The sequence below is a fragment of the Trachemys scripta genome, chromosome 6 (genome assembly GCF_013100865.1).
Source record: "Trachemys scripta elegans isolate TJP31775 chromosome 6, CAS_Tse_1.0, whole genome shotgun sequence".
NCBI lineage: Eukaryota > Metazoa > Chordata > Testudines > Emydidae > Trachemys > Trachemys scripta.
This window is the reverse complement of record NC_048303.1, coordinates 44649649-44674134: the sequence shown is the minus strand read 5'-3', so window position 1 is coordinate 44674134 and position 24486 is coordinate 44649649.

The window sequence follows — 24486 nt, the reverse complement described above, 5'->3', positions numbered from 1 at the left end:
TGGGAGCATTTTGGTAGTGACTGGGGCTCTGGGGCATTTTGATACTGACCCATCCCCCAATGGGATGGGTTTTAAATAATTATTTGAATAGTGGTAGCTGGTGAAACCCACCCTAACAACAACTTCAGTCTCACACTTGGAAATGATCAACTTTAACAAAGCTAAGTGATACTGATAAGGAGCTTGCACTAATGTTTAAAATGAAGATATTTTAATACTGGTTTTGAGTTTTTCCAGAGTACTGTGGAGGATTTACTCATGCACTGCAAGCCAGGCAAAATCCTACAATGATCCCCTCAACTAAACACTTTTCTTTAGTTTACATCAAAGCTTTATCTAATTTGCACCTCCCAAAGGAAAACGTATTCCCACTAGGCATTTTAACACAAACTGTTAATGAGTTGTGAATTCCTTATGTGCTCAGGCAAAGACACTTGCTGAGCTTCAAGCAGGAAAACAGAATTTAAAGCAGATTGCACAAGAAGAGGGAGAAACTGCACCATTGTATATACCCAAGAATGATGACCAGCACACAAGGGGACATAGCAATGCAGTGACAGAGATGTAGAGCTGCTCAGGAGCTGGAATCCAACACTGTTTTAATATCAAGGTTTTTTGGGACTGTTTGTAAACATTACCCTGTCTGATGAATATGACAATTGTATTGATTAGCTTCTAGAATGTATGGTTGAGTTTAGAGACATACCACAAATCTACAGGACAGGAAGGATAGTAATCCCACAAAGATATTTAAAGGAGTCAGATGTGATGTTTTTTAATTACATGAGACCTTACAGTAGGTAAATCCCCTTTCACCTGACTTTCCAATTCAAACAAGTGAAATAAATAGATATGCAGATTTCAGAATGAGCCCTTACCGCCAGCTTCCAATAGAACTGGGAGCTGATGGAAATTAAGGCCTTTCACACTACTTAAACAGCACCTCACCATCTTTAATTGAGGCCTAATTTAAAAGGGGGTGTTTACTGGTATTTGCAATTAAATCTGGTTCCAGTAATTAAAGGGATTTTCTAAATCTCATCCTCAGTGTTAGCATGCTCATTTGAGTAGTTGAAGACTGTTTCCTAAGCCTTTCTTATGAAGGAAAATTTTAAAGAGAAGAGAGGATATTAGGAAGTGCTACCAAAAATAGACAACATGAGCCTGAAATTATTTGTTTGACCCTAATTAAAAACAAAAGTCTCACTTTATCAGAAATGGCTCATGCATGCATTTTGAAAGGCTCTTTCCCTTTTGTACAGTTGAGTCTGTCTGCATATTTCACAGCTGCTTCACAAACATAACTGGGCTTACAAGTGATGCACATGCCTCCGTTTGTGTGGATTTACAGCTAATGCACAAGTGTCCTCATTCTCTTGTACTCAGAGGCCAGGGACAGCGTACAGTAGCTGGGCACTGAAAGAAAGGGCATTCCTTTATTAACTCAATATGAAAGTCTTATCATATTCAGAATGTTTAGGAACACACTGTAGAGGAGACTGATTAGCTTATGGGAGAGCATATTGTATGGGGGGGGAGAGAGAACTGATTGCTGCTACAGCATATTAGCACAGCTTCATGACTGTCAAACTAGTCAAAGAGAAAGTGCTCACACAATTCAGTCAGATGGCTGGAGTAGTTCAACACAAGGCCATGAGCGTGTAACGAATTACTCACATGCTTAATTTTAATCACTGTAAATAGTCTCAAACTTTCTACACAGGATGGATGGCCTAGTGGTTTGTGCCCTAGACTAGGGCTAAGGAGAGCTGGGTTCAGTTCCCTTCTCTGCCATAGTCTGTCTGAATGACCTTGAGCAAGTCACTAAGGCCTTATCTACACAGCAAAGTTATACAGCTATAAGGGAAGGTTATACCAGTATACAGCTGCCTGTTGGGACTCATTATATATGTCTCCTTCTCTCTAGCCATGTTGCTATGACTGCATTAGAAGAGGGTCAGTCAAAGAAATACACACTGGCACTTGGAGTAGAAGGTGGGGGTGTGTGGTGGTTCTTACTTCCTGTGGAAGTTCATTTCACAGTCTCAACCTGGCTTTTGAGAAACCTCTGCTTCCTGCACAGATGAGCTCTATCCTTTTTGTAGAGCATTCCATTGTACCACAGGAGTGAAGTTGCCAAAGTCTTCACCCCAGAGCTTGTAGTATGGTTTAAGCATCAAAAGCACTATACGTTTATCAGAGGGGAGAATATGGCTTGACTACTATTCCCCCTCCATATGGTAATAGTAAGGTTAGTCAAGAGCTTGACTGGAAATATGTTACAGAAAGGACTAAGATGAATGCATATGTTATATTATAACAGCAAAGGTCAATAGCATACTGTGCAATACGAGCCTGATCCAAAGTCTACCGAAGTTAATGACTTGGATCAGGCCCTTCCACATTTTACTAACCACTAGCTTCCATGGGCATTCTTTTTCTCTACTCCCCTCCCCCTGCTCTCCACTCTTATAGCCTTCTCTTTGTCCCTCCACCCAATCTAGCCATTACCAGCATAAGAGCGTACTCCTCTGCAGCTCCTGCCCTATGGAACAGCATTCCTGTATCTCCCCTCTTGATTCAGCCTTTAGGTGTTTTCATTTCTCATCTAGAGACATCTTTCCTCCCTTGCCTGTACTGCTTAAGTGCACTCCCCTCTGATTGTTTTCTATTTTCATTCAGCTGTGAAAAGCATTTGGGGCCACACTTTGTATAATAGGTGCTCTACAAAATAAAATCAGATTGCATCACATTGTAGCCTTCACTGGCTCTACATCCATTCCTGAATCCAATGCACAACTACCCACCTGGTTTTCAAAAGCCCCTTTGGCTTGTTCCACCTTGTTGCTATATCATACTTCTCTGCTAGCTCACTCCAGCCCTACAATGGTGGCTTCCTATCTAGCAAGACTTACACTTAGGGTATATTCTCTTTCATTTGGGCAGTCCTGTGTTTAGACCTTCCTTCTACAGGGATGGCTTCAGAATTTTTGAGCACTCAGGAGAATTTTAGGAGGCCCTCATCTACTTATTCAATCCTCTCCCACCCACATGCCTTCACTATCCCTATGCTCATTCACCCTGCTACTTCTCTCCTTCTCACCCCCTTCCCTGCCATAGCTGCAAAGTAAAGTACACACAGATCTGCTGTCTTACCTACGTGGTGGGTAAAGAGGCCTAGCAACCAGGTCTTTTCCCAGAGAGGGCAAGTGAAGACATTAATGACCTTTGCTCTGCAGATATCAATGCATCATCAATGCATTCAGACAGAACCCATAGTGCCAAGTTAACGTTGGGACTGTCTCAAAAAATGGGGACCCTCATGATTCAAGAACCCCTTCAGCTACAGGTTTGGAAGATCCCACCTGCATACTGCCAAATCTCGCCATGTGTTATTCACTTTTAGCTTACAACCAACACTAAAAAACAAGCACATTTCCATTCCCATTACTTTAGCCCACTGTTTGTGTCTCACTAGCTAGTGCAAGTGCCTATTCCTACAAACCTCTATCTTTTTAACCCTATGCTTTCTTCTCACTCTCTCTGTATAGTGTTGCCCTTTTAGAGCTGTCAGACTGTGCAGAAAGCTCTAGATTATTCACTTTGGTACCTGTACCTAGAAAGCAATATTCATATTGAGTGAAGGATGCTCCATTGGGCTACTTCTCCTTTTATTCATCCGTGTAAATTGGCACTAAGGATTCACTTCAATAAAGTTACAGTGGTGTTATATTGGTTGAAGTGAGAAGAAACAACATTCACTGTATTGCATTATATGGTAAATAGATTTATTTCCTATCATCCTATGCATGTAGATTAATTGATAAGCACACTGGACTCAACAAGTAATTCCCAGGTTAGCTGACAATATTTTCCTCAAATATTATTTGATCTAGTTCAAAAAGACTAAAAACAGCCAGATACTGATTACTCAGTAATGGTCATGCCATGTACTTTCATAACCAATAGCTGCCACCTGGCTGCAAAGTTATTACATGTTTGTGCCTTGAGAGAAAAGCAATATCAGAAATTCTGGTCTCACAAAAGAAAAAGAAATGTTGTAATATGTAGAGCAAAGTATAAGTTAGGAAGAGTGTGTGCATCACTAGAAATGAACTTGCAACCCACTATATTGGGATTACATTCATGCTAATTTAATAGATCTTTATAGCAAAAAGACAGGATAATTGACAAATTTATAAAAATATTTTTATGCCTAAAAATGAGAACAGTTTATCTGTCCAATTGTCCATTGAAGAACTTTTTCTACAGAAAATATCTGAACAACTCACTGATCAGAAGCCCATGATCTATCTAAAAAGCCCACTTCAGTCAAGTGATGGTCAGCCGACACCACAACAGGTCATGGTGGAGTTAGTTTGCACAACTCACTTGACTGCATGTTTAGCATGGTATAGGAGGCAGTGAGCAAATGCTATTTGAGAAGTACACTTGATTTTATTATCCCAACATTTTCTCTGAAGGGAAGCAGACAACATTTCCTCCCCCCCTCTTCCCCCATTATTGCTTTTCTTTCTAAAAAGAGTGTGCATTTTTTCACCTGTCATTAATAGACTTCTGTCTGCTCATTTTCATAAAATCCTGATTCCTCTTCACCTTATGTTGACCTACCAGGGCTGAAAAATTATAGACCCCCTTCCCCAGAGTTCCACTGTGCACAGAGGGGTAAATGAACAGCTGCACAGCATTCCTTGCACACCACAGAATAATACCCTGCAATGGCTACCTCCAACCTAGCCTTTGCTAGCCAAATGATCTTTTGCTGACAGTGGGTGCAGCTGAACCAGTGCTAGCCCCCATTTAGCCAGGTCTAGACTGTTCAGCACTGGTTGAGTAACCATGTGTAAGGGGGTGAGGCCTCCCAACACCCCAGCAGCAGGGACATGTCCCTGCAGGTCTCACACATCACTAGAGAAGCTACTTTTTAATGGAAAAATTGCTGTGAGGGCTCCAGTCACCCCCCCCCCCAAACCATAGCCTTAACAAAGTCCTCAAGCACAACTATGACAATCCCATATAACCTCTTATGCTGGCTGTTCAGCCAGACCCATTTTAAGTTTCATGCAACTCCCACTCCTGATGGGGGACAACCAGATTCTCCCCTGCCCAATGTTGCCTGACAAATGAAGAAATTAAGCCATCCTCTCCATCCTGAGGTTAAACCTTAGTTCCAAACAAAGTATAACCCAACCCACCCCACCCGGGCTTGTATCTACTCCAGGAGATTCTGGTAATGCTGTCTAACTACCCCTGAGATTCTACCTCTCTAACCCCAAGGCAGACTAATTGAGAAAGACCTCTTTTCTGTCTGCCCTTCACTTTATATAATGCCGTCCCAGCCCTTCCCCAGCTGTTACTGATAGTACCAGGTGAACTAGCTCCACATGTACTCAATCAGGCTAAATTGGCCCAACTGAGAGGCAGCCACCTACTCAAAAGGGGACTGTCCCATTCCCTCTTAAAGGGACTGTGCACCCTGTGACATTTAAAACACATGTTGTTGAGCTAGAGTGTGTATTGAGAATTTAGAAATAGTTCATATAATGTATCATTTAGCTTGAGAGAAAACGCTTGGAAACAGGTGGACATTCATGATGGCTATTCCAACAGGTAACTGCCCTTCAAAATGCTGAAGAGCAAGTCCAAAGGGAGGAAAAGAGGACTTTAAAGAGTTGTGGCCTTTGGGGTCACACCTCTGATGCCGACTAGCTGCATAACCTAGGGTGAGCCCCTTTAACTCTCTGGCCCAGATCCTTAAAGGTATTTAAGGCTCCTAAATTCCATAGAAATCAATGGGAATTAGGTGCCTAAACATCTTTGTGGATCTGTGCCTCTGTGTCTCAGTTTCTCACTCTCCCTGAGCACATAATTCAAACACGCCCATAATCTGGGGAACAGAGAGAAAATACCCCCTATTCTGGACTCCTACATGTTGTCATAATTTTGTTTATATTTAAATTAGAAACTGATGCCATCTTTATAAATGATAGATTCGATTAAATAGCATCATGGGCTCATGTCCTTTTGAGATTACATGGTAGAACCATCAGCTGCTCCAACCCTGCCAATCTCTACCACCATAATGGGATGTTGTCCCTTGAGTAGATTGGATCTTCATTTCAGGCTTCTAATACTAACAGTAAGACCTTGAATCTCATTTGCTAGACACTCAGTAGCCAATGCAAGTCGGAGTATGGGTGTATGCAACATGAGATTGTTATGTCTACACTACAAGCAAGGATGTGATTCCCCTACTCATGTGTGTCCATACCTCTCATGGAACTAGTGCTAGTATAAATAGCAGTATAGTCGCAGTCACGCAGGCAGTGCCAGTACCAAGTACAACCCCCTCTCCGAATCTGGTGGATATGTACTTTGCACTGCTGAGCCATGCCTCTGCTACCTGTGCTACTAGGGCTATCCTGTTATGTATACTTGTGCTACATTAATGAGAGCTAACATGAGCATGTGTACACAGGCAGAGGAATCACACCCCCAGCTCACAGTGTAGATTTAGCCTTCTACTGTATTGATATCTTCTTAACATTGTTTCTGTATATTCTTTGGCATAATAATATGCTTCTGGAGAAACAATGTTAAGAACATAACATAAGAATGGCCCTACTGGGTCAGACCAGAGGTTCACCTAGCCCGGTATCCTGTCTTCTGATAGCGGTCAGTGCCAGGTGCCCCAGAGGGAATGAACAGAACAGGTAATCATCAAGTGATCCATTCCCTATCACCCATTCCCAGCTTCTGGCAAACAGAGGCTAGGGACACCATCCCTGCCCATCCTGGCTAATAGACATTGGTGGACTTATCCTCCATGAATGTATCTAGTTCTTTTTTGAACCCTGTTATGGTCTTGGCCTTCACAACATCCTCTGGCAGGGAGTTCCACAGGTTGACTGTGCGTTGTGTGACAAAATACTTTCTTTTATTTGTTTTAAACCTGCTGCCTATCAATTTCATTTGATGACCCTTAGGGCTTGGCTACACTGGCGCTTTACAGCGCTGCAACTGTCTCGCTCAAAGGTGTGAAAAAACACCCCCCTCAGCACAGCAAGTTGCAGCGCTGTAATCCCCTTGTGGAGGTAGAGTACCTGCAGCACTGGGAGAGCTCTCTCCTAGCGCTGGCGCGTGACCACACACGCACTTCAAAACGATGCTGCGGGAGCGCTCCCGCAGCAGCGCTTTGAAATTTTGAGTGTAGCCACGGCCTTATTCTTGTGTTATGAGAAGAAGTAAATAACACTACCTTATCTACTTTCTCTACACCAGTCACAATTTAATATAAATGTTGAGATTGTTGTCTTTGGAGTTGCAATTATTATGCATCCCCAGTCAAATTAGTAAGACAAAAAACTGTGACTGCCTTTAATAAAGGCTAAATTCAACTGCAGCACAAAAACTGGAGCTAATTCTATTACTAGCAGAGAGACTCCACTCTTTGAATTCCCCTCAACAAGATATCGGAACAAAATACATTCTACCAGAAATGCCAGGCAGAATCATTACACCATCAGAACAAGCTTTCATTGAGTGTTCAATGATCAAACATGTAGCTACCTAGCAACTGCTCAGAGTTGATTAACCCTTTTGTAGGTATTCCATACACCACAGTGATCACTTTAAAAACAATGTGAAACCTGAGCCTAGAGCCTGCAAGGCTTTTCCCTAGAAAATTCTCCTGTATATTGGGTCTCCTTTAACCCGCCATTAAACTCATTTGATAGACCATTTGTGGAAAATGAACATGGCTGAAGCAAATTCAATTTTTATTTCAGCAAATAGTTGCAGACATTTTGGGGGGAGGAGGTAGAGAGGAGAGACTTTCAGCTCTAGCTCAGCCTTTTCTTAGCTCTAGCACCTGTAGTTTTTGTTCAGTGATTTAGCCCAAACAACACATAGCACTTATACAGCACTTGGTCTGTTCACAGCATTATATAAACATTAAATACAAATGATCTCATGTTTCAAAGACTTCCAAGCCCCAACACTTTGGCTGTTGGAGAGCAGCAGCTCTTTCCCCTTAAACAGTCATGCTGCCTCACTTTGCAGCACTGTAGTTACAAGTTACCGTACAGGTGCTTTTGAAGGGTAACTCCTTATCCTTATAGGAGTGTTTATTCACCCTACAGGCTATGAAGCACAATAGCAAGGTCTATGTCCAAAGGTATTATTTGATTATGGCCAGGAGGAGCAATTAAGGCCATGGCATGATGACTTTGCTCATTGATCTTTATGCACAAGCTACCGCCTCTATGCTGTGAGGGGGACGCAATCCTGTTTACTGACCTGCTGTTTCTACTGCATACCGTAGAATGTGAATTGTCCTTTACACAGCCTTTCACGTCATCATTGTATAACCTGTAACAACTGGTAACTATCTCCCTGTAATATACCAATGCTATTGTAACAGATTAGTTTGGAAAAGAGAAGACTGAGAGGGGACATGATAGCAGTTTTCAGGTATCTAAAAGGGTGTCAGTTTTCAGGTATCTAAAAGGGTGTCAGAAGGAGGAGGGAGAGAACTTGTTCACCTTAGCCTCTAAGGATAGAACCAGAAACAATGGGTTTAAACTGCAGCAAGGGAGGTCTAGGTTGGACATTAGGAAAAAGTTCCTAACTGTCAGGGTGGTTAAACACTGGAACAAATTGCCTAGGGAGGTTGTGGAATCTCCGTCTCTGGAGATATTTAAGAGTAGGTTAGATAAATGTCTATTAGGGATGGTCTAGACAGTATTTGGTCCTGCCATGCGGGCAGGGGACTGGACTCGATGACCTCTCGAGGTCCCTTCCAGTCCTATAATCTATGAATCTATGAATTAGTGTAGTTTATTTTATACAGGCAGCAGGCCCAATCCTGAATTAATTTCACACCCCAAATTGCTGTTAATTTCATTAAGAGTTTTGCCTGTCACACTGACCAGGTTCCTTACTGTTTTCTTTGTATTGCTGTTGGTCTGTCTATATCCATCTTTTGTCTCGGATTCTATACATAAGCTATGGCTACACTACAGAGCTTACAGCGACGCAGCTGCACTGATGTAGCTGTGCTGCAGTGCAGACACTCTAAGGTCTTGGCTACACTGTCGCGCTGCCAGCGCTGTGAGAGAGCTCTCCCAGCGCTGTATGTACTCCACCTCTCCGAGGGGAGTAGCTTGCAGCACTGCGAGCGAGCGTGCAGCGCTGCAGGGTCTGATTACACTGGCGCTTTACAGCGCTGCACTCGCTGCGCTCGGCATTTTCATTCCCCTGAGCGCAGCAAGTTGCAGCGCTGTACAGCACCAGCGTAGCCAAGGCCTAAGCTGATGTCAGAGAGCTCTCCTGTCATCTAATTACTCCAGTCCCCATGAGCGGCGGTAGCTATGTCAGTGGGAGAAGCTCTCCACACCGCTGCTTAGGTTGGTGAAACTTACATCCCTCAGAGTGGTGGCTTATTCACACCTCTGAGTGACATAACTTATACCGATGTACACGTTGGTGTACATAGCCTTAGATTGTCAGCTCTTAGGACAGGGACTGTCTTTTTGTTCTTTGTACAGCACCTGGCACAATGGAGTCCTAGTCCATGACTAGGACTCCTAGGCGCTATGGGTAATAATGATAATAATAGTTGGAAATACCCAAAAAATGCAGTATTGGGTCTTCTTCTTGTGATGGAATACAACTGCTAACACCTAATGATGGGAACTTTTTTTGGCTTCAAAGCTACTATAATTTACTTGTTGGACCAATAAAAAAAAAATCACGTTATTTACCTTGTCCGTAAAATATATAGTCCATCCATAAAATAACAGAGTTCTAAGTTCCTACCCTATTGTAAAATAAGTAATCCTTATTTTTATTACATTCTGAAAGGCAAGGTAGTGGACTGTATGCGTGTAGCCTTTTTAAATAGTCAACATATTTAGGATCCCCACTCCCAGGTAGTACAAGTTATGGTCAAAGCCCCCTGCCAGTGTTGAAAATATATGGAACTCTCGAAATTAATATTGCCCATCCCAGAAGCGAGTTCAAAGAGAGGATGTTATTTTAAAATATATAGTGCTATTGAAATCCTTTGAAATGATGTGGGCATGGTTTCCCTATATGGTATTAGAGTAGAACTGTGATAAATGTAGCGAAGTTTTTGTACTAATTTGAAGTTAACTCCTCTCTGCTGTAGCGACATTCCAGTCAACTGTGTAAATATATAGTCTATACATAAATAAGTTAAAAAAACCTTTGTGTGGAAATGAATTTTCATGCCTAGTATTTTAAAAATGTATCTGAGTAGATTACTATGAAGAAGATAACTTTAGTGCTACTTACATAGAAGTATTGAACATCTACTCATTCTAAGCTGATCTTTTTCCTGGAAGAACTCTGTTGTGGCAGCAATTAAATAATTGAATCAAGAATTACACATTTATGTGCATACCAGGAATATCCAGAGCGATTAGAGTAAACGTTTTAAAAGAATTAAAATGAGTTTTGGAAGGGAGATAAACCCTCATGCTTCAGGGGTTTAAGCCAACCTCTAACTATTGGAGGTTAGGAAGGAACTTTCTCTGGAGGCAGGTTACCCCAGCGTTGTCTACTGTGGGTTTCTTGCACCAATTATGAAGCATTTAGTACTGGCCACTGTCAGTGAGAGGACACCAAACTAGATGGGCAAGTATTGCAATTCCTAGGATCCTAATCTATAGACCTGATCCTGACAGGTGTGAGTACCCACAACACTTCTTGAAATCAAAGGGGGTTGCAAGTGCCCAGTACCACTCTGGATCAGGTTCTGCTGCCCAGCCACTACCAATTAAATATTTAACTCCCAAATTCAACTGTCAAGACTAGTCTGTAGGTAACCCATTCCTAATTGCTAGAAAACACCTTTTTAAAGCTCTAAACTCCACCCCATCGTGTGCCATTTTAGACATAACATTGTTTACCATCAAATGGTTGTTGTTTTTTAAAAAATATGTATTACTCAGGGATAAAACTGAATGAAGACAAAATTATTCTCTGGGATCTACATTGCCATGCTCAACGTTGGCAATCTGCTCTCCCTACACGTGTGAAGCTCCCAGGGATGTCAGTGGGAGCTCTGCACGTGGAGGGAACGTAGGGTTGAGTACTACCACATGGTTCTAAGAGAATTTTGTACTCAGTGGTTTCAGTTTGGTTAAGAGACTGTAGCAGGTAGACAGTATTAATGTTTGCACAAAACACTGGAGATGTCAGTTATACATACTGTTGGATAAATCCTCTGCTTGTGTAAATTGGCACAGCTCCATTGAAGTGATTTAAACTTACTGAGCCTTGAGTTCCACTGAGTCAAGTATGGTGAGACAATTTACACTAGCAGAGAAACTGACAAGATATTATTAGACAATAAGTGTCTTCACTGTGATCTCTGCCACAGAGGAGAAAATTGCACAGTTAAAGTTGGCAATGGGAGACCACTCCATGACAGCTGTGGATTTAGGAAGATTAAAGAGGACATGACTGAGAACAAAGATGGAAGAGAATTGGTGGACTGTAGGCCTCCTGGAACTGGGCATAAAACCTGACTGAGCTGGCTTCCTACTTCAGATATTACAGAAGAGCCCAGCCTGCACCCAGCTTGGTCTGGTATGAATTTAGTTTACCAAAATTCATAAGTACAGAAGAAATTAACTTCAATGATTTTTCCATCTATTCCATGGCCAGAAGGGAGAATTGTGAACATCTATTCTGATGCTGTATAGCACTAAGCACACGCCATAGAACTTCCCCAGAAGAATTCCTAGAGCAGATCTATTAGAAAAACATCCAATCTTGATTTAAAATTGTCAGTGATGGAGAATCCACCAGAACCTTTAGGAAATTGTTCCAATGGTTAATTACACTCACTGTTAAAAATGTACACTTTATTTCTAGTCTGAGTTTGTCTAGCTTCAGCTTCCTGCCTTTGAATTATGGTATACATTTTTCTGCTAGATACAGGAGCCCATTATTAATTATTTATTCCGGTCACCAGGGTTCCTACAGGAGGGCACCCCATAGGCTCTAGGACAGGCCCCGGCACTCACCCAGGCCTCTGCTCTGCAGCATCTGCATGTCTCAGCACATCAATCTGCCCTCCAACTGAGCACCAGATAGTCCACCCCTTCCAGGGTTTGTCAGTAAACACAACTGAAGTAACCACACATGAAACTTCCCACAGGTGGAGTAAGAGTCCTCATCCCTTAGAGGGCTTCTGTAAAGCAGTGGGCACAAGTAGGTAAGTCTGTCCATCCAGCCTCCCTGACTAGAGGAGTACCAGGTAACAGTTAGCTCAGGAGTCCTTGCCATTAGCCAGGCCTGGCTCCAGGAGCTAAGGATGGGAGATCTGTTCTTCTCACTAGCTGCCAACAAGTGAGCTGGGTTTCTCCCTTTGAAGTGCTTCCCTTCAATGTTGACATCTCCCACAGGTACAGCAGGGCAGGGCCATCTGAGCCCACATTAGCTCGTTAACTCTGTGTTACCCAGTGTTGGGTTTGTATGCAACATTGTAGTTCCTCATGTAGACTGTAACCAAGTTACCCTTTAACCTTCTCTTTGTTAAGCTAAATAGACTCAAGGACATTTTCTAATCCTTTTAGTAGTCTCTTGGCTCTTTTTCTAATTCCTCTCCAATTTATCAAGCTTCTTCTTGAATTGTGGGCACCAGAACTGGACGCAGTATTCCAGCAGTGGTTGCACCCATGCCAAATTCAGAGGCAAATTAACTTCTCTACTCCTCTTTGAGATTCCCAACTTTATGCATCAGTGGCTCACATTAGCCCTTTGGCCACACCATTGTACTGGGAGTTCATGTTCATCTGATTAGCCACTGTGACCCCCAAATCTTTTTCAGAGTCACTGCTTCCCAGGATAGCATCCCCCATCCTGTAAGTATGGCCTACATTCTTTTCTCCTAGATGTATATATTTACGGTTAGCCATATTTGTACCCAGTTTACCAACCAATCAAGATCGCTCTGTGTTAGGGGCCTGTCCTCTTCATTATTTACCTCCCCCAATGTTTGTGTTATCTTCAAACTTTACCAGTGATTATTTTATACTTTCTTCCAGGTCACTGGTAAAAATGTTAAATAGGGTAAAGTACTGATCACTGTGAGACCCCACTAGAAATATACTCACTTGATGATGATTCCCCATTTACAATTGCATTTTGAGACCTATCAGTTAGCCAGCTTTTAATCCATTTAATATATTCATTTTATATATTTTTAGTTTTTTAATCAAAATGTCATGTGATACCTAGTCAAATGCCTTACAGAAGTTTATGCCTTACAGAAGTTTAAGTACATTACATCAATATTATTACCTTTATCAACCAAATGTGTAATCTCATCAAAAAAGATATCAAGTTAGTTTGGCAGGATCTATTTTCCATATACCTGTGCTAATTGGCATTAATTATATTACCCTCCTTTAATTCTTTGTTAATTAAGTCCCTTATTAGCTGCTCCATTATCTTGCCCAGAATTGATGTCACTGGCCTATAATTGCCTGGGTTATTCTGTTTACCCTTTTAAAATACTTGAACAACATTAGCTTTCTTCCAGTCTTCTGGAATTTCCTGAGTGTTCCAAAATAATGAAAATCAATATTAATGGTCCAGAGAGCTCCTCAGCCAGCTCTTTTAAAACTCTTGGATGCAAGTGATCTGGACCTGCTGATTTAAAAATGTCTAACTTTAACAGTTTAACATTATCCTGAGATACCAATGGAATGGAAAGAGTGTTATCATCATGATATGATGAGACTACATCATCTGTTTACCTATTTTTTATCTAATGATTCCTGGTATTACAAAAATTGAAGCTGTTTTTCATAAAGTGAAAAAGCAGCTAAAAGATCTGGGGATAGAACATGTTATGCTCCTGTCAAAAGTTATAGTTATGCATATTATAGTAGTGACTAGAGGTCCCAGCTAAAATCAGGGCTAGGTGCTGTACAAATAGCATAAGAAATAGTCCTCTCCCAAAGAGCTTACAATCTAAATAGAAGATAGACAAAGGGGGCAGGAGAAGGGGAAGTACAAGTATAGAGGAGTAAAGTGACTTGCCTAAGGTCACATAGCAAGTCAGTGGCAAGGTTAGGCCTGAGGTCTCCTGACTCCCAGTCCAATCATATAGCCGCTAGGTCATGAAAAAGAATTCTGGGCAGTGGTTAGTGGTCCGAAGTATATTTTAACTTCTCTAGAGATGGCTACTTGCTTTGTTGACAACTGTACAAAATACTATGGCGGTGGATACAATGGATTCAGTAACTGAAGGTTCTTAGGAGGCATAAACGTTCTTCAGCTCAAAAGTTAAATATTAGGGATTGTGTGTGTATTATGGAGTGTTTGCCACTCTCTCATTACAGTCTTTTTTAAAATTTATTTTCCATGGTAAACTAAAATTAAGGTTTAGAGCAAATTCAGATTCACACAAAGTTCACAAAAATGTGCATCTTCTAGCTTAGTGTGAATAAGCATTGATATTAATATAAGTTTCCCATACCCCTGGGGTGGATCATTTGCTCTACAAGATGAGGCAGGTTGGCAGGTATGTTCTTCAGACAGAACAGGGCTGCCATTCTCCACTATTTCCATAAACCGTGGATGGGGAAAGCATCCTTTCCTATATTTTACTTCAGACATACATTGAAATATTGCTTGGTTATTTGTGTTGGTATAAATCAAACTCTGGATTCATTTGTACCCAACAAGAGAAATGCACTTTTAGTTTGAAACTGTAATAGGTTTATGGCATACTATTGATTTATGACCAAGTTAATGATGTTGAATTTCTCTCTCAGATTAGAACTGCAGAAAACATTGAGTGTGGAAGTGCCGGTGAAATCAATGCAAGTTCTGTACACAGAGGGCTCCCAGATCTGGATTCCTTGCATGGGGAAAGTGTTGCCCTCCTGTTCATTCTGAAGAGTTAATTACCTCCATGGCTGCTTAAATGAATGTACCCGCAGCAGAGCTAATGCATTGCAATATAGATTTCCGTTGCCTGACCCATAGCTACTGCAGCTAAGCTTGCCCTTTAGGCAGCATTAAGGTGCTATCTATGGGATTTACTGTTTAACTGGTTGGAGTAAATTCCAGTGGCTGCCTAGTTGTTTTGCTGCACTGCATGTTTTATAATTACTTTACTAACCTACAACTTTGTATGGTTTGGAAACTTTAAATATGATCTAATTATAACATTTTGAAAATATTAACTGAAAAAAACCCTGAAGTATTTATAATCCCATGGTATCAGAAGTTATATGCAATTTCTGATGTTGTCAAACCACAGCAGTTCAAACAATACTGTTCCTCTCTCTTTTTTTCTCAAAAGTATTGTTTTTGAACTTTAAAAAGTAGAATTAAAGAGCTTACAGGTCCCTCAGCTGAATTAAAAACAGTCTTGAAACAATACACTGGGAAATTGTGGGACAATTTTGCCTTTTTTTTACTAATCTAGGCCCCAATCCTCCAAAGACACACATGTTTAACTTTATGGACTCCGAGTAATCCTATCAAATTCAATGGGATTACTCCCACTGTGTAAAGTTAAGGTCATGCATAAATCTGTGCAGGATCAGGGATTTATTAAAGATTGTAAGAGGACAAAAAAGATTTTTATTTTATTGGCCAGATCCTCATCTGGTGTAAATTAGCACAGGTCCATGGACACCAAAAAACTCACTTTTTCAAACACTAGAGACCAACACTAAAGAGTTTGGTGTTCTCCCAGATGAGTTAAAAAGATGCTCCTATAGCTTTTATTTGAACGTGCTTGCTGCAGAGTGATTAAGTAAATGATCAATAATCCAGTATCATTTACCAAAGCATTTTAAAAGTTTATATATAAAAGATTCCTACAGTTGGCTTTTTTAAACGGTAAGTACTACTTTTTCCTTTTTGAGATTTTGAAATGGATTAGACAAAGGGGAATGGGCTGAGTCACTCTAACAGGGGAGGCGTCAGAACGAGCTGCAAAGGGTTTATGAGCGGCCTTATTTGTATTGTCTACAGTTGAACACAGGTCTAGAGTCAGGATCCAAAGCCACCTATAAATTCTCTGGGGTTGTAATCAGAACTTGACCTCTGGAAGCAGGAGAGCCTTGTTTTCAGTAGAAAGGGTTCTGAGAAACCAGACCTTCTGTAATCTGTGGGAAGGCCTGAATGAAAGCCTTGTTAGAGAGGGGATTAGAGTTTAGACTCTAGCAGGCTGAACCATTTTCTGGGAGTAGTCGCAAGGGCTTTTGACTGTCTTCCACTGAGACTGCAGGTGGTCCCGGGAACTCCTTTCAGCTTTATGGGAACACACAGGCGGATTGAAATTCTCAGCAGGTACTGGGAAGAGACGTTAGAGCAAACACGGCTGGAACCATCTGTCCATAACTGCTGTCTAATTACATGAACTGCTTCTTGCCATTTTTAAGATCCTACACTCTGTCTATGGAAAATGACATTGAGTGGCAGTAACACAGTTATGCAAAAAATATCTGCAAAAATCTGATTTGGGGAAAGACATGCATGAATGAAGAACTGGGCTGGTGGGGGGTTAAACACCAGTTGGGTGGAACAATGATTTGACTTCATTTAATTTCAGGGCTAGGAAGTCTAGCTTATTCTATTACTACAAGGTCTTTGTGCTACCCTCATGGTTGTCTGAAAATACTAAATGAAAAATAAACTCTGTTGGATAGTATATTGGATAACTACTTTGTAAGAATGATGTAGGCTATGTTTAAAAATCTGAATGCACAGCAATGCTATTTACAGCAATGTTTACTAAAAATATGCATTAAACTGTTCCAAAACCTTTTATATATATATCAAAAAAAGGAGCATTTCACATCAAATGAAGAGAACTTACATCATCAGTGCTGAATAACCTTTTAGAGTTAACCAACCGCTACCTACCACAACACATCAGATCTTACCTAATGACTCTGGTATTTTTAGGGAACTGTGAAGTTAACCAGAAGCCACTAGATACTGTGATGTGCCAGAGTTACTGTTTAAATTGCAAACCATTTTGCAAAGGGTGATAAAGCTTTTTCAGGTAGAATGAGTCGCACTCCAGCAGGGCTGTCACACAATGGGATTCAGGCACAGGATCAGATTCAGAGGTGATGTGCACGTTAAGTTAAACTCCTTCAGACTCAGAGGGCCCAATTCATCCCTGTGCCTGTGCACCGGGGAGAAGAAGGGTGAGCAGAGCCAGCAGAGTCAGAGGGAGGCCTTATGGCTGCCGCTTTGCAACCCCTTTGTACCAGCATAGGCAGCTCAAAGGAACCACGAGCCACCGATGAGTTGGGCCCAGACTCCCTTAGACCTACTTATATCCACTTAATCATGCAGAGAGTAGGGGAGTCCAAGCTGGAGTAATTTACACACAGTGGAGCTGCAAGGGGGTGTAATTTTGAGCGTGGAGTGACCCACTTTAACTCCCTCCTGCCTGATTTTTTGCTAGTCTTGGTGCTCTTCTCGTCTGGCTCCAGGGTATGTGAAATACAGCAATGTAGTGGGTATGTCTCATAGAATCGGGGAGGGGAGGGGGGGCTCTGTGTAGCTGTGACATACACGTGAGAAGGGCTTTGGGAAGGGGAGCAGGGGTTGGGATAAAATGTAAATTACACGAGCCCCTCTAGACTAACCTCTAAATTTAGCCCTAGTCTTTAATTTTTAAAACGAGGTAATTCTATTCTTGTAACGGAGAGTAAATGTATGACTTTGGGATGAAAAATTGTATCATCATTTCCTATTGCTTAGGGACTCCTCTGCACAGAGACCTAAAGCTTCTAGTGTCTGAAGGCATCCTGCACCTCTTGATAACTTTTCTCACATGCAAATACTGTGCTATCAGCAGGTCCCTAAGTCTGTCTGTTTCCTATCAGCTGTCCTTAACTAGCTAAAGTGTAACCATCTTCCTGAAAGAGCCATTGTTCCTTTCATGAGCCTATTAAACAAAGTGCCAGCCAGGTTGTTTACCTTGTGGCATTTTTCTACAGCTCCATTTCAGTCTGGGAGACATCAATTCTGTACACATTTTAATTACTTCTCACACCCATAAATGAATGAATAAAAATATAGATTATCACAGCCAATCTTACTGAGAAGCCCCAAACCTCTGATATCCATTAGGAAAATGGAATTGTATGCATAATAGTCTTGTGCTTAAGGTAAGTGAAAGTTTAAGGCCTGGTCCACACTATAGGGTTAGGTTGACATAAGCTGGCTTCCGCCTATGTAAGTGCCTCTCTATGCCAATTTAGTAACACCACTTCCCCAAGCAGGACAGAGTCACGGTCAATGTAATTAGATACGACACAGTGTCAGTGTAGATGCTGCATTGCTTGTGTCCACTGTTACTGGCTTTCAGGAGGCTTCCCACAATGCCCACACGGACAATACAATTGATACAAGTGCTCCTGGTGAGGATACACACTGCCAGCACAAGGAGCCAAAGGTGCGCACACCCCAGCGATCTAATAATTGAGGTGGCTGTATGCCAATGTAAGTTAGGTCAACATAATTTTGTAGTGTAGACATGGCCTGAGGTTTGGTCCTTAGCTCTGCTATAGGCTGCCTTATGTGACATCAAGGTAAGTCACCTAGCCTCTCTGTGCCTCAGTTTCCTTTTCTTCTATATTGGGGAGTGTTCTTAAACCACATCAATTAGTGAACCACTTTGAAATCTGTTAAAGGTGTTACAGATGTGTAAAGTATTATTATGTATAGCTGTGACCATATTACTATTTAAATATCTAGTTTTATTACTATATGCAGTGTTGTAGCCATGTCGGTTCCAGGATATTAGAAAAACAAGATGGGTGAGGTCCAACTTTTGTTGGTGAGAGAGAGAAGTTTTCAAGCTTACACTGAGCTGTTCTTCAGGTCTGGGAAACTTAATGAGAGTGTCACAGCTAAATACAAGATGGAACAGATTGTTTAGCATAAGTAGTAAACACATATTTCAAGGGACCATTCAAGCTGAAGTAAGCATGGCAGAAAACTTCATACTGAAGAGGGTTGGGGCCAATAGTCCTGCTTGAACCCATTGGTGACTGGGAATGATTCAGATGACTCACTGTCGTCCATAACACAAGCGAGCATGCCATCATGGAATTGCCGAACCATTGTGATGAATTTCTCTAGGCAACCAAATTTTGCCATGATCTCCCAAAGGCCCTCCCGACTGACTATATCAGATCCTTTTGTCAGGTCAATGACAGTCATATACCGGTTGGAGTTCTGTTCCTGGCATTTTTCCTGAAGTTGACGAGCTGCAAACACCACGTCTATGGTCCCACTTTCCTGAAGCCACTCTGACTCTCAGGCAGGAGCCCTTGTTCAATGTGTTACACGAGGCAATTTAGCACAATTCTGGTGAGAATTTTGCCAGCTATTGACAACAAGGAGATGCTCCGATAGTTGCTGCAGGATTGTGTGTTACCTTTCTGCTTGTACAAGTGGATGATGGATGCATCCTTGTACTCCTGAGATATAGTTCCTTGAGTCCACATTGACTGGAAAAATTCAGCCAGTTTCCAGCCTTATAGACTTCTGCAGGTATAGCATCTACTCCAGGTGCTTTACCATTTGACAGCAGATCAATCACTTTCACACTTTCAGTCAGTGATGAGGGATCAGCAAGAGATATCAATCTGGGGCAGTCGATCACTTGCCTCCTTGCTTATAGATGATGGTTGATTGAGGATGTTGTTAGTGTTCTGCCCACCTTTTGCAGTATCTTTTCTTTGTCAATGAGTAGTGTGGTGCCAGCGGCATTCAGTATTGGAGATGTACCTGATGACCATGATCCATAGATTGTCCTCAGAGCATCATAAAAGTTCTTCATAACATTCCTGTCTGCATAGGACTGAATCTCATCTGCCTTGTTGCTCAGCCATGAGTTTTGCATCTCTCTAAGTTTGCGTTGGACAGTCCTCTTGATGCTGCCTTCTTAGATATTGAAGTGCTGTCTCCTAAACAGGCCTTAGGGTGCCAATGTTTCCTGTTCAATAGTCTCCCTATGTCAGTATCATTTTCATCAACCCAATCTTGATGTTTACATGTGATGGAACCGAGGGTATTGGATGCAGCTGAGTATACAGAGTCTCTAAAGGATGCCCAATTTTCCTCAATATTATTAGAGTTTGCATCAACTATTAGAAGCGCAGTTCTTCAGTATGATGTTTCCTGCCATGTTTACAGATGCTGTTCGTGACTGTGACACCAGGACTGGCATCAGAAACCAGACTGATGGTAAGCTTTTCAATCTGAGGAGACTACCGGCAAAGATGAAGGTACAGGAAGTGACTGTTCGTGATCTTCTGTTTGCTGATGACTGTTCCCTAAATGTCAAATCTGAGTCTGACATGCAGCAGAGGATGGACTATTTCTCTTCAGCTTGTGACACTTTTGGTCTCACAATCAACATCAAGCTGACAGAAGTGATGTACCAACCTGCACCAGGAAAGCTTTAAGTAGAGCTACTATCACAGTGAATGGCCAAACCCTCCAGGCAGTGGACAAGTTCACCTATCTCGGCAGTACGCTATCATGTGCAGTTCACATTGACGATTAAACCAACGCCAGAATTGCCAAAGCAAGTGTGGCCCTTGGCAGACTATGTGCACATGTGTGGGAGCGTAGAGGCATTAGTCAACAAACAAAACTGAAAAGCCATCATGTTGCCAACTCTGACGTATACATACGAAACCTTGACAGTGTAAAAATGCCATGCTGTGAAGCGGAGTAAATTTCACCTGGGCTATCTGAGAAAACTGATGAGGATAAGATGGCAAGACAAGGTTCCAGATGAGGTTCTCATATAGGCATCTCATACGGGCATTCCAAGCATCCATACTCTTTGGATGAAATCACAGATGAGATGGGCAGGCCATGTCACCAGAATGTCAAATGAGCCGCTGCCAAAGATCTTTTATGTTGAGCTAAAGGAGCGGAAAGCGCTGTCAGGGAGGCCAGAAGAAATGTTTCAAGGACTCCCTCAAGTTATTCTTGAGGCATTTCAACATTGACCCAGACATTTGGGAAGATCTCGCTCATCATCTTTCTATCTGGTGAAATCTCATCCATACTGGAGCTACAGTCTATGAGCAGAGGCGAACTGCTGAGGCAGAGCAGAAGCTCCAGTAGCATAAATCCCGCAACAGCAGCATGTCCACTGTTAATCAAGTCACTCATAGCAGTATCTCTTGTTCAGTGTGTCACAGACAGTTTACAGCTCAAATTGGCCTGATCAACCAAACCAATCAGTGATGTCATGGTCATCTTCGAACATGAAGGATGAACAACAACAACAACAACAAGGTGAAGTGGCCAGTTAACATCCTCCAGTCACAGTGAGGAAAGGAAGTGGGGGAGGGGAGAAGCAGCTGGGGGGTTGTTACTACAATGATCAACACCCATCACAACAAACTTTTCAAGTCCATGAGTCCTACACATGCCTATCACAACATGTGATCCAGTGCTCTACACACCCCAATAGCGACCATGTGGGTGAAACCAGACAATCACTATGCTTTCGAATGAACTCACACAGGAAAAACGATATAAAACAAAAACACCAAGTCATCTGTGGGTGAGCACTTTTCACAAAGCGATCACTCTATATTTGACCTATCAGTCCTCATCCTCAAAGGAAACCTGCACACTTTCAAAAGACATGCTTGGAAGCTTAAATTCATAACTTTGCTAGACACCAAAAATCATGGACTGAATAAAGACATTGGATTTATGGTTTATTAAAACAATCTATAGCCCACTAACAACCTCCCCCCTTTCCTCCCTATGATTGGAAGGGCGTTAATGGGCCACTTCACCTTGAATGGTACCTTGAAATACATGTTAAACTATTGATGTTAAACAATCAGTTCTATTTAGTTGTATTTAGCTGTGACACTTTGTCTCCCAGACCTGAAGAAGAGTTCTATGTAAGCCTGAAAGCTTGTTTCTCTCACCAACAGAAGTTGGACCAATAGAAGATATTACCTCACCCACCTTGTCTCTCTAGTTTTGTGAAAATTAAATGCAGTGAGACATAGATTTTATCTTTGAATCAAGGGATCCGCATATAATCAATAAAAAGTGCCTTAGAATTTACAAAATAGCAAACACACACCCCAGCATCATTTAGTATGCAAGTGTGAAATAACCGAATAGTGAAAATCTGATAACATAAGAAAAGGATTAGCAGGGGGTTTAGCTGAAATTCCTACTGCTCTCCCTCCTCCGCAGCTCCCCATCTCTTCAGAGATAAAGAGTATGGTTACTAGGGCAACTGGACCAAAAAAAAGAAAAAGAGGGAAACTGTCTAATTTGGTTTCCTGAGACTCTCAAAGCCACTGCAGGGCCAGAAGCACCGCCTAAATATGATTGCGAGAGATTTGTAATTTACTTAACTAAACTCATTTTAATTCATAGTCATGCCTTACATATTGAGGCTGACTCTTACTCCTAGCTGTACCGTCTCTGACAAATAATGATGCTTTAAAATTCATAGATCACCATTAAAGTCACATTCCAGACAGATGGTCTCATCTACCTGCATGTCTCAGACACTGAGGGAACTCATACCTTATACATTTACAAGCCTAAAAATGCAATGTAAATCTGGGTGTAAACCTCACCTTTACCTATAAGATACATATGCATGTTTGTGTATGTCATATACATACACACTGACACATGTAATGGGCCAGATTCTCATTTCTGCTCCAGCCCCTTTGCACCATTTGGGCAAGGAGGAAGCGTGAGTAAGGTGACATGATAGGGATGAAAAGAGCGTATGGTGACACCAGGCTACATCATATCACTCTTCCACTGGTGTAAGAGCTAACAGGAAGCCTATGCCAGTAATCTAAGTCAGAGTAAACTGTGCTAACTCATGTTGGAGGCAGGGTCAACCAGGAGAATCAAAGGTCCATATCCTCAAATGTATTTGGGCTCCTAACTTCCATTCATTTCAATGAAAGTTAGGAGCCTGAATAACTTTGAGGATCTGGGCCAAAGAGCCTAACTGGCTCCCAGATGCCTACTCTGCTTTCCCACACCAAGCTGCTCCGGTGTCTCTCTCTATAAGTACTTGCATACACATTCATACGATCTATACACAACAGATTAAAAAGCTTCATTATACCTTATTTTTAAGAACAATAGCAGAAAATGCTGTACCTGCTTTGACAAAGCTCTGACGATCCTGCCATTTCATACACTCACATGCACATGCTTCTGTCTGCTTTAGCTCTCTCCCCTTATCACTGTCAAGGTCCCAAGTTGCAGCATCTATCCTGGACAAGCAATAGGTATCAACCCTCCTTTTGGAACCCATCCGTTCTACTCCTGGAGTCCCCACAGGATGATACAAGGCATTCCTTCCCCCCCATCAATCCTGCGATACTACATTGACATGAAATGCTATGCATGTTATCTGAGGTCTCTGCCAGAGGTAGGTACAATTCATCTCCCCAGTCAGATAGGGACTGATCATGTTGCCAAGGGAGCATTTCAAGCCCTTCTTTGCTCAGGACTGAGCATCTAGGTATGCTTCATTTCAATGCAAGGAGCCCTACCACAATGCTAATAAATGGAGACCCCCGGCAATTATTAAAGAGTGTTTACTATTCACTCTTACTGTGCCTACCATCTTGATTCTTGGCATTTACATTTGGTAATTCATACCATCCATTTCAATCACCCTGCCCTGCAATCCCTTCACCTTTCACAGGCTAAGTGGGACAGGCCGAGCCAGTGTTTGGATAGAAGTCCTCCCAAGAACAACTAGATACTGCAAGAAACGATGCGGGTGGCATTCAACTCTGAGTCATCATGGCCATGCCTAGTGCTGCACATAGTGCCATATTACCAAATTAGATGTAAATGCAGGACCCAGAGCAGTGTTGAGGCAATAGGGTGCAGGGAACAATTTACTCCATTAATTTATCCTTTTTTATCTCAGAAGATTGTGATTTCCTCCAATTTTTTCATTATTCTAAATTATTCCACCAACTAATTTGTTTTCATCATACTATGGATTGTAAACAGCTGAGCACTGGATACTCAAGCTATGTTGGTTAGCTCTGCCTTGTCCTAGAAGTCACAAGGTATTGTGTCCCTGAGCAGATCAGCAGAAGCCTCTGAGCAGAAAGAGGGCTTGAAAAGAGCTGGGCTATTGAATCTCTCAGGGAGTAGCAGCAGAATTTAGTGAAAGCCTAGTAGCAAGATTAGGGGATTTGGGAAAACTACATCTTTTTCTTTCTGGTCTTGCCCAAAGCACTGCACTGTTAAGCACAATAACAGGTTACTGTAGGTTGCAGTATTAGTTGGGGGCTGCTTTTAAATGTAATTGTCTCATATTCACACAAGTGATTGTACATTGACAGCCCACACTACCAAAGATGAAGCCATATACCCACATAGTGCCTGATCCAAAGGCCC